Consider the following 19,486-nt stretch of genomic DNA (forward strand, 5'->3'; position numbering starts at 1 on the left):
ACATAAAATAAAATAAATTTTTGCTTCCAATTTTGGTGAAATTTCACCATTTTTACTAGGGATTATATATATATTTCTCAAGTGTTGTTGTTGCTATTCATATTTTCTTACTGTTCATGGACAAAACTTTGTGTCCCAGTGACTTTCTTTCCTTTATCCATTTCCATCAATCTTCGTTACATTTTTTAAGGGTTTTGTTGATTGATATTTTATGTAAATTTATTTTCGTATTTCTTTGTTTATGGATACTTAATGATGGTTATTGTCACTTCTCAATGAATGTTCACATTTTTCAATCATGTTTGAACTATTATTTCTATTTTATTACATTACTCTTTTATACAATTAGGAATTTTGTTGTATTTTGTCATTTTCAATTACTTCGTCATGGCTACATCATTTTTATTCATTAAATTTGACCTTTTTGTTATTTTATTATTTTAATCATTGATAATCGTTTGAATTTCTATGTATGATTTTGCTATGCGTTCAGTGACTTTCTTAATTTTTCATCATTTTTCATTGTTATTAAATACCATTAATTATTTGGCTGATGAAAATATCTATCTTTCGGATACTTGAGGCTACTCCATTACAAATGACGGATTTTATTTTCAAAAGATTACTATTTTATATCAAAATAAATGTTTGGCCAATGACATTATCTCTCCGTTGGATACTTAAGGCCACCCCGTGACAAAAGACAGATTTTTATTGCTCAAAGTTTACTTATTTACATAAAAAATAAATGCTTGGCCAATGACATTATCTCCCCGTTAGATACTTGAGGCCACCCCATTACAAAGATGGACTTTATTTTTCTCAAGTTTATTTATTAATATCAAGTATCAATACAATGGCTGATGAAAAATTATTATTAATTTGAGGCCTCCGTAAACAAAAGATGGACTTTACGTGTACAAATACGTAATAAAATAAATATTTTGGGCAATGATGAAAATTTATAACAATACAAGATTTTACAATTCAGATTTTGACAAGACGATTTAGGACGGCCAATTAATTGAGCAACCACTTCTGAGCCCACTTTTTAACAAAAAAAATTTCTTTTTAAATATTTATATACACACATACTTGTTCAATTTATTTTGATTATTATTTATTCGTTACTAACATTTTTACAAGTGTTTATACAGGTTATTTGGATTACTCGTCGAGAGTTGCATTCAAAGAGTCCCTTTTAATTTTGTATTGTATTTTTATATTTGTACAAATTTTATTATAGTGAAAACTTTATTTTTGGGATGTTGGGTGGAATTTTCTTTATACAACTTCACCTCGCGTTTATGCAAACTTAGGTCGTTAATGTTTACATTGATAAATTAAATTAATCAAATTAGTTTACATACTTTGATATCTTAAACATTGTGATCTTTTTGTTAAAGTAAATCTTTACTTTTTCATAAACTTTAATCAAACATAGAACATTCTTTTTCTCTTTCTCTTCATGACATATCAAGATATACTTTCTTTTACACAATATAAAATACTTTTCTTTTCACATGTATTTTTATACGTATCTTTTACATTTTTTATAATAACATGTTTTATTTATATATTTAATATACATACATCTTTACATAATTTTAAACATTTATATTATTTTATATTTAATACATACACTGCTACATTATTTTTTATACCTCCTTCCTCTTTGAAAAATTTAGTCTAGTCAGGTACTACATTTGTGGATTCTGAAGGATGCCTAACCCCTTCCCTTCGGACTAACTTGAACCCTTACCTATAATCTCAATTGGTTTTTCGCAGACTAAAAACATTAATCGCATGTTATTACTTCAATAGGTTTCCTTATTTTCCTTAAAAATTAGGTGCCGACTCTGTGCAAATTTTTTCTTTTAGAGTCCATAACGTCGTACTCATTTTAACCTCAGGTAAAAATAGGGCGCGACACACCCATGATATCCAAGAACCCTTGTTAAACATACAAGATCTCAGATTCATGATTTTCAAGTTTGAATTATATTAAATTCATGTTCATGATATTAGTTAGGTTGCAATTATTTTATGAAAATTGAATAGCATGTGTGATGAATATGTGATTATCTTGATAAACCCTTGAATTTACAAATTGATTAATGTATCATGATGTTTATGTGTTGGCCATTATCTAATAAATAATCCATGCTCCCTAAATGGTTGCTAAATTGTCTATATGAAGTAAATAATAGAATCATGACATGTTATTATATGGTCCCAATCATGTACAAGCTTATGCCCTAAATTGTTTGATGAAATTCTGATGTGATTTGACTAATGAAAGCATGACATGTTATTATGTTATCCCATTCATGCACAAGTTCATGTATATCAAGTGTTTGATAAAATGTCTAAATGAGTGGATTATTAGCCAGTAAGTATTGTTATGCCTTTATGATCATGTTATGTCTTTCTTTTTATGCTATTGAGTTTTGGGGGTATTTAATACCCATCAATCTAGCTATTTACCTAGAGCTAGTGTCATTTATAAAATAGAATCAGTTATATCACGATCAGTAGAACTCATTCAATTATAGAACTCAGTAAAACTCAGTAGACTCAGTATCAGTCTAGTCCGGTCCAGTTCTGTATAATCAGTTCAGTGTCTATTCAGTTGGAGAAGGATTTAGCACCGAGCGAGCCTAGGGATGGGGGCTTACTAGTTAGTTAGGACTGGGTCCCTAGAAATAATCCCTAAGTTCTAGAACTGCATAGCCAGTGTAGGTTATGAGATGCCACCCATTAGATAGGACTGACATACTCAGGGATCACCCACTAGTTTAGGACTGATCTTAGGGGTTACCCGTTAGATAGGACTGACTCGGTTAGATAGGACTGACTCCACAATAGATGTTAGTACCCATGGAACGGTATTAGTACCCTTCTAATTGGGGTTACAGATTGGAACCCAACTCAATTATCTTATTTTATTTGGGGCATGTCGGTTAGATGATTACCTCCCACAGTTTCAGTTTCAATCTTCAGTTTAGAAATTAGTTTATTTTACAAAATCAGGACTGTCAGACACAGTCAATTAGTATCAGTAAATCAATTATCAGTAACTTCAGATATCAGTTACTCAGTTATCAGGACTCATTGCTCAGCTTTAGGAAAATCTCAATTACAGTCTTTACGTATATGTATAATATTGCATACTCAGTGATTTTCGTAGTATCGGTTATCAGTTTCTCTATATCGTTCAGTCAGTTCTTATTCATGCATATGAACCCTTGCATTCAGTCTTACCTCATCTAGCATACCATTACATTCCACGTACTGATTGCATATTCTTTCTTTATGCTATGATGTCTCATATCATAGGTTCAGATACTCAATATCCCAATCGTATTTAGACAGATCCAGTCAGCAGTTGCAAATTTAGTAGTGAGTCCTCATCTATCGATGATTTAATTTATTGCAGTTTATCAGTAGTTTAGTAGTGGAGTTAGTTGGGGACTTGTCCCATCAACTCCATATTCAGATAGTTCAGTTAGAGGATTTTAGACTAGACCAGTTCAGACAATATTTAGTTTGCAGCTATTTTTACCAGATGGTATTATTTATCAGTATTTAGATTTTTAACCTTATGGCAATTCAGCCTAATTCCACATTTATTTCAGTATTACTATTCAGTGCTCACAACTGATATCAGTCATGGGTTAGCTTATGGTCCTTTGGGGACTTAAGCACTGTGTGGCATCCAGGGTGTAATCTCGGGGCATTACAATATCCCAATTAGATCCCTTAAACCTAGGAGGCCTTCATTCATTGCTTTACATATATTTTTGAGCTTTAGTATGATTTGGGACATCTTTTCAACTCTTGACTAGACTTGTTACCTTATTCTTTAAAGATCAGTTTGAGTCTAGCATTTACTATTCACTTATAATACTAAATTCCTAGTTCAAGTTTGGTATATATGGTGTTAAAGACCTGTTTGAGTCACTATTTTATTATTTACTTATGAAGTTGAGGATCCGTCCAAGATTGACGATTCTGGTATTAAAGGTATCCATAGATATGGTTTTGGTTGTCAGTTACTTTACATTTATTATTATTGTCAGTGATTCTCTCTTGTCAGTTAATTTACATATTATTATTGTCAGTGATTCTCTCTCTTAATTGCATTCATTGTTCTTATGGGAGCTCAACTGGGTTATCTTTCCTTTGTTTGTGCCTACTGGGCTTTTGGTGCTCTAATTAGGATGTAGTTAGCTTTTATACCTTTAAATTTTTCTACTTCGTTATTTATTATCTGGCAGTCAAAGCATTATTTTAGGTTTGCCCCTTTATCCTTGAACTTAGTTATTATTATCGTATCTTATTATGCTTTTATTAGGATTTTGCTAGTCGACCGATGATCTCTATTCAGTACCTATTATTTTGGTACTCATACTGCACTTTTGCATATTTTTCTGATACAAATCCAAGTACTAGTCATTGTTTTTGGCAACATATCCAAATTCTTTTGGGACTCAGAGATAGGGTGAGCTATCAGAGTTGGAGGTAATCTTCTCTCCATCTACTATTTTTAGTCAGTCTTTACGTTTGAGACTGCCTGTATATTGACATTATTCAGTACTTATTTTTGTATTTAGTGGATTTTGTACCGACCTTACTAGGTCATGGGATACTTTTGTACACTTTTCTCATTCTCTACTTTTATTTGGTATTTTTCACTTATATTCGCTGACATACGATTTAGTTGTATGCTTTAGTTCTGGCATTTCTTATTCCTTCCACCAATTAGCCCATTACTAATGTTATGGGCTATAGCTTGGCTTACCTACTAGTGGATTAGAGTAGGTTCCATCATGACCTGAGAAATTAGATCGTGATAAATTGGTATCAGAGCCAGGTTTATTGGTATTGTTAATGAAAGAGAAAGTGTCTAGTATGGTCGTACAGATCAGAATGATGACGTCTATTTTTTATCTTCGGGAAGATATAAAACATTCTTAGGAGAACTTCACTTTCTTCATTTATTTTGTGCATTGAGTCTGTGTTCGTTTCTAAAATTCACATTATTTTACTCTTTTAAAGATGATCAAAATGTATTCTACGATGAGTCGAGGCGAGGACCTTAAGTCCACGCTAGGGTTCTTGTTAGAGGCCGTCATTGACCCAGGGGCTGTATGAATCGCCCCAAATTTTGGGACATGTTATATTGACACCTCAAGCTCACATGAACTGGAGGTCACCCTAGTAAACCATCCCAAATGCCTTATTATGTGATAGGAGTCAAAGAAACTTCAACTCACAAGTCAAGGTAGTGGAAACAACAACGACATAAGTCATAGATTAGATATGTCTATACATTTCATTAGGTTCATCAACTAAACAATATATCCAAGTCCATAACCATTCACAATGCTTCTATACAAAATCGATGTCATAGAAGTATATGTCGGGACAATCCCCCGACTATAGACAAACTATGTTTTAAAGACACTAAGTCTAAAGATAAAGACTAGAAGATGACATCTTCTGAGGTAAGGAAGCTTACCACTTCAAGTCAATCCTGAACTACCTCTATCAATAAGTTACTGTGAGGGAAAAGAAAAAGATGCTCACGTGGGGATGCAACATCCGGAGACTATGCGGTTAGAACGATAGCATGTAACTCAATGGTAAGGAGAAAATTGTACACTTATTCAAATCCATGTCAGTCTATCATAGGCGTAAGGAGAAAGTTGTACACTTGTTCAAATCCATGTCAGTCCATCATAGGCGATCAGATTTACATAAGAATAGGCATATTGAATACATATATATATATATGGTGACACAATAACTCAAATCATGGAATGAGTCATAACATGCGTTGGTACATTCATTCATGAAACATGGGGTAATGGATTACCAACCTTTCACCCATATATTTTAGACATAGTGAGCTCCCATGATACATTAAACAAGAACCTCAAACCACCACCTTATATGGTAAGTTGATTAGACCTCAAACCAATAGTAAGTGGACTAAGGACCTCCAACCAATGGTAAGTGGACTGGGCCCACAAACTGACATATCTAATATGGTAAGTGGTTGGGACCTCAAACCAATAGAAAGTGGACTTGTGACCTCCAACCAATGGTAAGTGGACTAGGTCCGTGAACCGACACATCTCATATGGTAAATGGACGGGACCTCGAACCAATGGTAAGTGGACTTGGGACCTCTAACCAATGAAAAGTGGACAGGGGCCACGAACCAACACGTCTTTACACACATACAAGCACCCATTCAATTCATCACATAGAGACTTAACTCAACTCGAGGCATTCAAGCCATCGAGGCTACACATTATCACATAGACCATCACATTATCTCTTCCGACCTATTTAGCCATTACTTACATGGATAGGCCCAAAGCCTTAGTTCATTACATAATGCAAGTTCATTGTCAGTCATCAAGACTCTTACCAAAATTTATTCCTACTTGTTAATATTATACACTCCTTTTATTCAAATATAATTCAAGTTCATACTTTAAGGACTATGAACATTTAGTCAACCAATCATCAAGGATGTGTACTTAGTCATCATGTAGACAACAAGGCCTTAACCAACCATTCATATGCATTCAATCCCATACATACAGTCTTTAACACATTTAACCAAATTCAAGACTTTACATGATCACATGGCCCTCATAGGGGCCTTCATTATTTAAACCCTTTCAATAAGCCAATGCCTTAACTAATTCATCACGCATTTCAAGTTATGGTCTTCATGACCCACACAAACTATTTACTTTTCATTAGCAAGCTCACACCACCTTCTTACAATATTTAGGCCTAACATACATATCAAGTTCATTTTCATGCTTAGGTTTTTAACCCCTTATTAGTCATTAACCCAACAATATCATCTATTAAAACATAAATATCTCACAATACTTCTACAACATCATTTACCAATCAATCATACTCATTTGGACCATTGCCCTAATTCAATATACTATCAACATGTAACTAGTCATTTCACTTAGATATTTTCACAAACACCTTGTGTACATACTTTTAACAAGGTCATTTTAATGGTAGAAATCATTAGAGATAGGGTTACTCAAGACCCTCATGTTAAACAACATACACCAAGCACACATATATGCAATCTACCATCCATAACATGTATCAACACAAATATAAGCCAGATTCATCATTATTCATAATTAGGTAACAAAACCTTTTTCATTTGATTCAAACCACTATGTACACATACTAATCCAAGTGTAAAATATATGGATTTTAGAGTTGTTTAAAGAGGGGAAGAGATACATGCCTAAAAAAAGATGACATACCAATAATCTTGACTCCTTCTTTTCACTAGATGAGCTTCTTCCAAACCCTAGCCTCAAATCTTGTTCCAAGAGCCTTTTTTAGTGTTTGGAATGTTTAAGTCTAGAAAATAAAGACTTGGGAGGCTAACATGACTTATATAGGTCAAGTAAATAGGGTTTTAGGCAAGGTAAATGACCAAAAGGTCCTTAGTTAAAATCTGGAAAACACACACGTGCAGGGGTACGACTCCCCCACACAATTTACTTGGCAATCGTAATCTAGGGTACGAATGGTACCCTAAATCATACCCAAGTCTTCCCCTAGGTCAACCACACTGGTTAGGGTACGATAGTCACTCTTGAGAAGTATATTAATGGTACAACTCATGACCTAACTCGTATAGACCATCCATAACCAAAATAGTCCACTCTAGGTTAGGTTTCACTCCATACGGTTGGGCAACTTACGACTCATGAACTTGGTTACGACCAAGGGATGACCTTGTAGTATGAGGGACAGTATGTTCACTTAATATACTTCTTAGGATATGAAAGGAGAGGGAATAATGGGTACGAGTTGTGACCTAAGGTACGACTGAAGTATCCCCACCCCGTATCCACTTTAGAGACAAAAATGTTGATATTTTCTCAAGGGTTCAAGTCTAGGTACTTCATTTCTTCCCTATTTGGGATCATTTGTCCATGAAGGAAGGGTAAATCATGCATATAAACAAGATAACACATCAGCATACATTATGGAAAACTTTGCAAAAGTTAAAAACAACACACAACAAGGATACGACACAACACATATCATGACCACACCAATCCTACCAAAAATTTTTGCAAGGCCCCATTCTTGTGTGTTTCATTCTCCCCCACTCAGGATCATTCATCTGTGAATGATGGTTAAGGAAAGATTGTTCTCAAGTTAACATATTAGCACTCGTAAAAAATATTTTTACATAATTGAGGACAAGGTACACAACAAGGGTACAATCCAACACATATCATGGTCATTGTAAATCAATCACTTTGTTTCAATATCTTTGGGATTTCATCCCACCATTTATCCAAAAACACTTAATTAACTCACAGCTTAAGGGCTTAGACCCTTAGAGGCATGAATCAATCACACGCTTCGGGGATTTCAATGGCCAATCTAAGACGTAGACCAAGTCAAGAATATAAACACACATCTCAATCATGAGTTCCCAAAATGAAACAAAACTGTAGATACTTGGACTTTATGTCCCCTTCCACCTCCCAAGTAGCTTCCTTGGACTATGGGTTCATCCATAGAACCTTCACTAAAGCCACCTCTTTTGTTCACAATCGATTAACTTACCAACCCAAGATTCTTACTTGGATTTCTTCCAAAGACAAGAAACCCTAAAATACCAATGTCATCTAAGGGAACAACCATCAAAGGATCACCTACGTACTTTCTCAATACAAGGACATAGAATACCGAATGAATGAGGTTCATACTAAGGGGTAAGTTCAATTCAACTTGGACCCTTATAGGGAGAACCATCCTTTTAGCCACTCAAGGGACCTTCTTCCCGTACTATGACAACTTATTAGGGAAGGAATGACCTTAGAGACCCAACAATCTAAGTAAACATAGCACGAATGAAACCGATTCACCCATAATTGACATCAAATGCAATTATGCCACCTCAATCAATAAACAAGACTTTCTGTATTATAAATAGTTATCATACACTCTCGGTATACTCTTTATAACCATGGAGTCTATTACCAATATATAAATAGGGAAGGGAACCCAAATAACTCAGAACTATCAACATACTCATTTGGACCATTGCCCTAACTCAATATGCTATCAACATGTAACTAGTCATTTCACTTAGACTTTTTCACAAAAACCTTGTGTACATACTTTTAACGTGGTCATTTTCATGATAAAAGTCATTAGAACTAGGTTTAATTAATACCCTCATGTTAAAAAACATACAAGAAGCGCCCACATATGCAATTTACCATCCATGACATGCATCAACACAAATATACGCAAGATTCATCATTATTCATTGTTAGGTAGCACAATATTTTTCATTTTTTTCAAAACCACCATGTAAACTTACTAATCCAAGTATAAAATACATGGGTTTTAGATTTATTTAAATAGGGAAGAGATACATTCCTCAAATAAGATGACACACCAACAATCTTGACTCCTTCTTGCCACTAGATGAGCTCCTTCCAAACCCTATCCTCTAATTTCCTTCCAAGAGACTTTTTGAGTATTTGGAATGTTTAAGTCTTGCAAATGTTTACTTAGGAGGCTACCATGACTTATATAATTCTAGGACTTAGGTTTTTTGTAAAGGGAAATTACCAAAAGGTCCTTGGTTAAAAGATGGAAAGCAGACACATTCAGGGGTACAACTTCCCCTCCTGGTTCACTTGGAAATCGTAACCCAGGGTACAAATGGTACCCTAACTCATACCCAAGGCTTCATCTAGGTTAACCACATTGGTTAGGGTATGACTAGGCATACTTGATTGTATCTTAATGGTATGACTTATGACCAAACTCATATAGACCAACTATAACCAAAATAGTCCACTCTAGGTTAGGTTTCACTCCATACGGTTGGGTAGCTTATGACTCATCAGCTTGGTTATGACCAAGGGATTTCCTTATCGTATGGAGGATCGTATGTTACTTTAATATACTTTTTAGGATACAAAAAGGGATGGTATGGTGCGTACAAGTCGTTACTAGGGTATGACTCAAGACCCCCACCCATATCTACTCTAGAGATAAAAAAGATTGATGTTCTCAAGGTTTCTAGTCTAGGTTCTTTACTTCTTCCCTACTTGGGATCATTTGTTTATGAAATAAGGGTAAATCAATCATACACAAAATTCAACACATCAACATACTTCATGGAAACCTTTACATAGGTTATAAACAACACACAACACGGATACGATATAACACATATCATGACTATTGCTAATCAACCAAAATTTTTGTAAGGCCCCATTCTTGGGTGTTTCACTGTGTTCATGTGAGATTTATATCCCCAACTAGGGGTCAGGGTAAGGAGACTTCACCAGATGCTGATATTACTTTTGAGCTAGAGATTATACTACCCTAGCCATTTATAGTCCAAGGGGCAGCCCAAGCTCGACTGAGGTTTATTTAATTTTCATTGTTTAGAGATACCTTTGTACAATTATCTAGGTGGTTCTCTATCTAATGGTGCTAAGTTTGCGGATTAGAGTGGTACGGATGTAGGAGCACAACCTGTAGCTATTGATCCTAGAGTTAAGGTCTCTCTAGTGTATGTAGTTGCTCAACTGATATCCACCCAGCCAACTATGTCTGTTGAGGAGCAAAACATATTAGGGAGATTTCTGAGATTGACTCCTTCTAGGTTTGTAGGGGATCTCAGTGAGGATACATTTGAGTTCTTGATTACGTGTGAGGATAGGCTATAGAATTATGACCTAGTTGAGACTGTGGGGTTGACTACACTAGTTTTTAGTTGAACTTGACAGCTAAACATTAGGTGAGGGTTATCTTGATTTTGGACTGGAAGGATCTATTTTTTTATATGGAAATAGTTCTACGATGTTTTCTTAGAGAAGTATATGCCTCAAAATATTCAAGAGTATTTGCAAGATCAATTTTTGAGGTTGGATCAGGATTCTATAAGCGTTCTATAATATGCAGCATGGTTCCATGAGTTGGCTAGACATGCAATTTATTTTTTATCAATCGAGCATGTATTGGTTCGGTGCTTTGTTAGAGGAAAAGACTTCCTTATTATATGGCTACTTAAAGTTTAGGTACAACTCAGTAACTATGCCCTTAGTATGGAGGAGATACACCATAAAACCTAATAGGGCAGCAATAAGAGACCACTTTACCAGGTTAGTTTTAGTGGGAGTTAGAGTGACTTATAGTAAGATCCAAAGGTTCTCAGAGTAGGTACCCTCCATGTTTATTTTATCAGTATTAAGGTTAGCCTAGTAGGCCCATTCATGCTATATTTCAAATTATGAATGAATGTTAGTATAGTTATAACAATTATAGTTAGTCTAGCAGTGGTTAGCCATTGCGAAATGCATATTCTTAGTTTCCTATTTGAGGTGGCTATTTTGGGTCAGCTAGATATTTTGGTCAGAGCAGAATGCTAAGAACATGCTATGATTATCAGCTCATTGGTTATATTCTAGAAAGTATTCCCAGTGTGGGGCAGTTGTGCCTGTAGTGTAGAGTGTTTATCTAATTAAGGTAGTGCTTTCCCTAGATAAATATGGTATGCAGGGTTATAGAGTTGGTCCCCTGGGTTCTCGAGGATCTGCTCAAGCAGGTAGGATAGTCGGTCAGGCTCTTAGTCATATGGCGAGCGAGGTCATTTATATGTTGTACCTAGTAGGCCGAAGGCAGTCTTTGGATGTTATTATTATAGTTACAATTTTAGTGTGTTGTTAGCTAGGTATTTCTTTATTTTATCTTGGATCCACTTATTCATATCTATCAGCTTATTATGCACTATAGTTAGTGTTATCCTGGGAGTCTTTGTCTATGCCATTGCTTGTATCTATTCCCTTGTGAGGTTCTTTAGTAGTCGATCTATTTTATAGATCATTTGTTGTGACCATTCAAGAGTTTCATACTCAGGATGATCTTATTATGTTAGACATAATGTAATTCTTGGCGTGGACTGGTTATCCCCTCAAACAGTCTTAGATTGGTTTTCCAAGACCGTTACCTTAGCTATGCTTGGCACACCCTTGATTGTGTGGCAATGTTCTATTAGCTGTGTACCGACAATGATTATTTCTTATGTTGGGTCTAGGAGGCTAATATTGAGGGGTTGTAATTGATATTACTTATATTTGTGATGTTAGTGCTGAGAGTCTTTCTCTTGAATTCGTTCCTATAGTCCATGATTTTTTGATATTATTACTACTGATATACCTAGCCTTTTTCCTATGTGTGATATTGAGTTCATTACTGATTTTGAGCCGAGCATCAGACCTATTTCTATGGCACCTTATCACATGGCTCCTACTAATCTTAAGATGCTAAATTCTTAGTTTCAAGATCTTTTGGGTAAGGTTTTATTAAGATGAGTGTATCCTTTTGGGATGTTCCTATCTTATTCATAAAAAAGAAAGATGGTACTATGTGTATGTGTATTGACTACAGAAAATAAAATAAGGTGACAGTAAAGAATAAGTATTCTATACTTCATTTTGGTGATTTGTTTGACTATCTTCAGGGAATGGCAGCATTCTATAAGATTGAGTTGAGATCCGATCACCATCAGTTAAGGATTCGGGCAGAAGGCATCTCCAAGACAGTCTTCAGGATTCGCTATGGTTATTATGAGTTCCTAGTGATGTTTTTGGGTTGACCAATGCATCAACTATTCATGGATTTAATGAATTAAATTCTTAGATCCTATTTGGACTAATTCATAAATATTTTTATTGATAGTATCCTTTTGTATTTGAGGAGTAGCGATGAGCATGACCAATATTTGAGAATCGTGCTCTATGCTTTGAGAGATAATTGGCTTTATGCCAAATTCTCAGTGTGAGTTTTGGCTCGAGTCTATTATATTCCTAGGATATGTGATGTCTGGGGATGGGATTATGGTGGTTCCAATAAAGATTAAGGCTATTTATGATTAGTCTATACCTATATCTCCCATTGAGGTTCTTAGCTTTATTGGTGGTAGGTTATTGTAGGTGGTTCATTGAGGGTTTTGTTACTATTGCAGTGCTGATTACTAGGGTAACTATAAATGAGGTTTCTTTCTAGTATTCCAAGGAGTGTGAGTCAAGTTTTCTGAGGCTTTCTCACTTCACCTCCACTTTTGACTCTTCTTATTAAGGTCCAAGCATTTACCATATATTATTATGCTTCTGGTGTTAGTTTAGGTTATGTACTTACGCTGCACAGTTGAGTTATTACTTGAGGCTACTCAAGGTTCATGAATGCAACTACCCCGTTCATGATTTGTAGTTAGCGGTGGTAGTATTTTCACTTAACCTGAGGAGTCACTACTTGTACGATTTTCATTATGAGATTTTAGATCATTATAGCCTTTAGAACATTATGACTCAGAGGGAGATTAATTCAAGACAACACAGGTGGATTGAGTTGCTGAAATACTTAATGTCTCCATTCTTTATCATCCGGGCAAGGAAAATATGGTAGCATATGCCTTGAGTTGAAATATAGATAGTATGGGTAGTTTGACCTTTATTTTAATTTGGAGCAACCATTTCTTGGGATGGTCTGTCCTTATCCAACTCGATGGTTTAACTTAACATTGTAGACTCCAAGAGGATCCTTACTAGGGTTGAGGCTAGGTCTACCTTGTTTGATAAGATTTTGAGTGGCTAGTTTAAGGATAATAAAATTTGTAACATTCATGATAAAGTTCTGAGGGGTGAGTCCAAGAGGGGTACCTTAGATTTAGAAGGAATTTTGAGATATGATGGTCGTATTTGTGTTTTGAAGGTTGGAGCCTGGATTTATTTGGTATTAGAAGAGGCTCATAGCTCAGATATTCTATTCACCTTGGTTCACTCAAGACGTATAAAGGTTTGATGCAACATTACTGGTGGAGTGGCATAAAGAGATTTATAGCTCATTGCCTATGTTGTCAGTAGGTAAATGTCGAGCATCAAAGACCTAGTGATCTGATTTGGAGATTACCTTTTTCTCGAGTGGAAGTAGGAGTGAATCACTATAGACTTCATTAGTGGTTTCCCTTGCACTTCCCGTGGTTTTAATGACATTTGGGTCATCATAGATCAGTTTCAAATCAACTTATTTTCTCCCAATTCAAATGTCTTTTAGTGCTGAGTGATTTGCTGTATCTATGTTCGTGAGATAGTTTATCTTCATAGAGTACCAATATCTATTATTTTAGATAGAGGCTTAGTATTTAATTCTACCTTCTAGAGGACTTTATAGGAGGAGTTGGGTACTCAAGTTGACCTCAACAACACTTTCCACCCTTAGTCGATAGGTAGTTAGAGTGGACTATTTAGGTTTTTGAGGATATTGTATTTGCATATGTTGTGGACTTTCGAGGTCATTGGGAGAAACACTTAGCGTTAGCAGAGTTTACCTATAATAATAGCTACCATTTAATAAATTATATGGTAGGCATTTTTGATATCTAATAATTTTCTTAAGACCTCCGAGGTTAGGCTCATGGTACTGACTTACTTTACGAGTCGTTCGATTGGATTTGAGTAATTCAGGATAGGTGGACGACATCTTAGATCAGGTAAAAGAGTTATGCTGATCATTGACTTTGTGCCTTAAAGTTTGGAGTGGGCTATTGGGTTTTCCTTTGATCTATAAAGGGAATGATGAGGTTAGGAAGGAGGGGCAAGCTCAACCCCAGGTATATTGGGCTATTTGAGATACATTAGACTGTTGGAGAGGTAACTTATGAGTTGGACAGCCCTAGATTTTAGAGTTGTTCACCTAGGTTTCCATGTCTCTATGCTGTGACGTTATATCTCAGATGAGTCTCATGTGCTTCGGTAGGACTTAGTTTATTTGGATGAGAGGTTAACCTTTGGGGAGGATCCAGTTGTTATATTGTCTAGAGATGTCAGACGATTGCACTCTAGGGAGTTTCTACTGGTTAAGATTCAATGGAGATGCCACCTAATTGACTAGGCTACCTTGGAGATCGAGAGTGAGATGCAGGCCTAGTATCCCACACCTTGATACTTTTCTTTTGCGGATGAAAGCCCTTTTAATAATGGATATTGTAATGAACCTCCAGGTCATTGTTTACACTTCCATACTATTTCATTATTTAGATCTTTCCCGTAACTACGTGATAGTTTGGTTACCAAGCAGTTCATTTGATTTTTAGAGTCAATTCCTTATTTTGATAATTTCATTGTTGAGAATTGGGTATTAGGCTTAAACTTTAGATTTCAGTATTGCATGCCAATTTTGATAGTTTTGTTAGATTGGAATGTCAATTTTAGGCTGGGGGACTTTTGCTTTAGGTCTCGAGTCTTCTGGACTCGTTTTTGGCTACTGGGTGGATTTTGGTTAAAATGACCATTTAATGTGGGGAATATATTTCAGCAAAATAACCCAGATGGAAATTTTGATAGTGCTATTGAGTCAAAAATGTCGAACTTGGTAGGGTATAATATTTTGTTTCCATTCATGGGATTTTGAACGAATTCTGAGGGTCCAATCAAAACTTAGAAAACTTTGCTAAGTATTGGTGCAAACCTAAGATGATGAGCCGCTTAATCGGAACTTTGGTCTCTTAAGTGGAGGTCGTTTTAATGACTAGCCTCGGTCCCCTCCTAGCCTCTTAATTAGAGGTATCTCCACTTTAGCGGAGGCCGACCATTAGGCTTAGCTGCTTAAAGGCAGTTTTTGGCTTTAGCGACGATCTCTTAAGCAGCCAATTGGCCGCTAAAGTGGTCATCAATGTTGCATTTAAGACTTGACCTTCTCAGTTTTTGGTTATTTTCAAATCCCAAAATCCTATGAAAAATCCTAGAGAGCTAAGAGATTGTGAATAGCGATCCTTTGGTTTTCGGGGTAAGCTAGAGAGTTCGTTGGGCTTATTTTCTCATCAATGTTTTCGTAAGCTTTCTCTAATTTCAGTTAATTATCCGATTTAAAATTAAATCCCTATATTCTTTGTGGGCTAATTTGAGGGAGTATTTGTGCTTGAATTTCATCCATTTTATGGGTAAATGGTCATTGAGTTTAGAGGGATGGTTTGACGATTTCAAAGTTGTGATTTCACAAGTGGGGCCCACATAGGATTTCTAGCTTAATTTTAGACCCAATGTATTTATATATAATATGGGTATTTTTATTCTCAAATTATGTGCTTATCATTATTTGGATAGCGTAGCATTCTGAGGAGGCTTTTCGAAAGGGAAAAACTACGATTTAGTGGAATTTCTTTGGTCTCTTCAACGTCCAGGTAGACTAGTCTTACTTTCTCCATAGATTAACCTTTATTATGGTATTATTATAGTATTATGCCATATTTGGTTGGGATTTGTTACTTGTTAACATGTTTAGTGACAGTTAGAACATTTAGCCTGTTAGAGAGCCATTTTTTGGTAGAATTGACCCATTTCCCTTTTTCTTGAGTTAGATTATTTTCTTAGGACTCATTTAGACTTATTCAGCATCTAGTAGTATAACTTGGAGTCCTTAGTCTTTTTTTGGATAGAAATTACCTTAATATGGACTTTCAGAGTTAATAGCGGGCCACACAAGCCCTATTTTAGGTCAACTATCCTAATTAGCTCCTTGTTGACCTAGGAAGCTTCTTTCACTACTTTACTTATATTCTTGAGAATTAGTATGATTTGGGACATCTTTTCAACTCTGACTAGACTTTTTTCCTTGTACTTACTTTAAAGACCGGTTCAAGTACGTCACTTACTATTCACTTATAATACTAAATTCTCAGTTTGAGTCCGGTATATTTGGTATTAAATACCAATCCGAGTTTGAAATTTATTGTTCACCTATGAAGTTGAGGATCCAGTTCAAGTCTAACAGTTATGGTATGAAAGGAATTCATAGATATGGTTTCAATTGTTAGTTACTTTATATTTATTATTATTGTTTGTGGTTCTATCTCTGGTTTGTATCAATCTGGCTTATAGGGAATTTATTGGGTTATCTTTCTTTGTTTGCGCCTTCTGGGGTCCCAGTTAAGCTATAGTAAGCTTGTATTTACTTGACTTTATTTACTTCATTATGTATTATCTGTCAATTGGAGTATCATTTCAACTTTGCCCCTTTATCTCTGACTTTAGTTTTTATTCTCGCATTTATTTATGCTTTTGTTATGATTTTGCTTAGTTATCCAATGATGCCTACCAAGTACCCATTATTTTGATACTCGTACAACACTTCTACATCTTGTTTTTATGCATATTCGAGTATTAGTCACAGTCATTCATTGATGATATATCCAGGATTCTTTTAGGACTCGGAGATAGGGTGAGCTTTCAAAGCTGGAGCGGATCTTCTATCCTTTTACTATTTTTGGAAAGTCTTTAATTTCATGGGTACCTGTTTATTGACATTATTTAGTACTCATATTTTATATTTAGTGGTTCTTGTATCGAACTTACTAGGTTATGGGATACTCTTTTGTATACTTTACTAATTCTCTACTTTTATTTGGTATTTTGCACTTATATTCCTCTTCTTATGATTCAATTGTACGTCACGACCCAAGAGTACCCCCTAGTCATAACACGGTTCTTAGAACCACAAGTGATCCCAAGCTAACTCATGTACTAGCATACTACTTGAGCAACTGATTTAAGATTTATATAAATGCTAAATAACTGCGCAGAGCCATAATAATAATAAGATAAGACGTTTCAATACATAACCGGTCAAAGTTTACAATGCTTCAATTTGAGAGAGAAAGGAACTAAAATTACAAATTCTGACTTTGACTGTACATATATGAATCCTCTACTATACTGAATTTATTTAGTTGGACATGCCCCCCATCTATCCCTAATCAATACATAAGAATAATGAAAATAAAACACAAGAACGACAACCGACTTGAGTCCTCAAAGTAAGATAACTCATCGCCTGCTAGCTGAATGCTGTGAACTGCCTAACCCTGGTGTGTGGGCTACATCTGGTACCTACATAATGAAGGAATGTATCCATAAGCAAATATATGTGGTCAGTACTTTGGGATGTACTGGGTATGTGAGACATGCACTAATCATGAAAATACTTAATTTATTCTTTAAAACTAAGGACATAAGCTATTTACTGAAATATGCATTTAAATCATGGTTGTACGTAAAAGCTGTAAGACTTATTAAAATTTCTATATCATGAGTTGGAAATATTTCTATAAACTTGGAAGAGGCAGAGACATGAGTACCATATGTAAATCTCAAGTTATAGTTGAATAGGTTGTAAAATCGTATAGGGGATCAGGTATGAATATTGAGCATAGATGCATGAATATGTAAAATGAATGCAGACCAAGTGAAGCATGTGATGAAATAATCTATAAAATTGAATAACTAATAAACTAAACACTTGTTCATGCAAACCTAAGATGATAAACTCTGAATACTAGACAAAAATTATAGGAGCTATTACTTAACCAATATTCCCTAATTTAAGCTAATTAGGGTACAACTTAAAACCCCAGTTGAAAGGGTGTAAATACCTTGCCATGAGTACCAAGACTGGTTATGTGGATCCACTATGATGATGTCCTAAAGGAATAGGGTGTTATTTCTCTACTGGCGAGTGACTCTTAAGAGAGTGTTAGTCCTCTACTGGTGGGTGGCATCTCATAACCTATGCTAGCTACGTAGTTTTGGAACTTAGGGACTTCTACTAAAGGTCTCAATCCTCTACTGATGGGTAAACCTTCATTCCTAGGTTCTCTTAGTGCTAAGTCCTACTTCCAACTAAAAGACATTGAGACGTAAGCTGATACATTCACTGATAACAATATGCTCAAGTCATGGTATTTTGAAAATAATAGTGCATGAAGAATCTGAAGCAATCATAAACATGTAAACTTATATATTTAGCATGATGTAATACTGGCAAGTGCTAGTTATGACAATGGTATAAAATTTATGAGATAAGCATGATATGGTTAACTGAATTCTTGAAAACTGTAACATACAACATCAACTAGGTTTTGAGTGTTCATACCACACCAACACGGAAAATAATAAAATTAAATATGATGATTTCACTATAATAACATGGTAGAAAATTTCATGCCTTAAATTCAACAATCCAACAATTTCATAAATGTATCAAATAATTATGGTTAGAGTATGAATGAATATATGAAATTATGAGGGAGCACTGTTTCATGGTAGAATTCAATACTTACATGGAGGAAATCATGGAATTTATACGTGTCATGGAACCCTAAATCATAATAGAATTAAACTTGAGAATTTGGGGAAAACTTTGGGACTTAATGGGTGATGAATATCCCACATACCTAAATTTCTTGACTTATTGAAGGAAACTTGAATTTAGATCCTTATGGGTTGAATTCGTGGAAGAAACCCTTGCTCTTTCTTCTTGAGAATTTGGGAGAAGAGAGATTGTGTATATAATGTGTTTGGGGTCATGGGATTATAAAATCACG

This window comes from Capsicum annuum, chromosome 9 (genome assembly GCF_002878395.1).
Source record: "Capsicum annuum cultivar UCD-10X-F1 chromosome 9, UCD10Xv1.1, whole genome shotgun sequence".
NCBI lineage: Eukaryota > Viridiplantae > Streptophyta > Magnoliopsida > Solanales > Solanaceae > Capsicum > Capsicum annuum.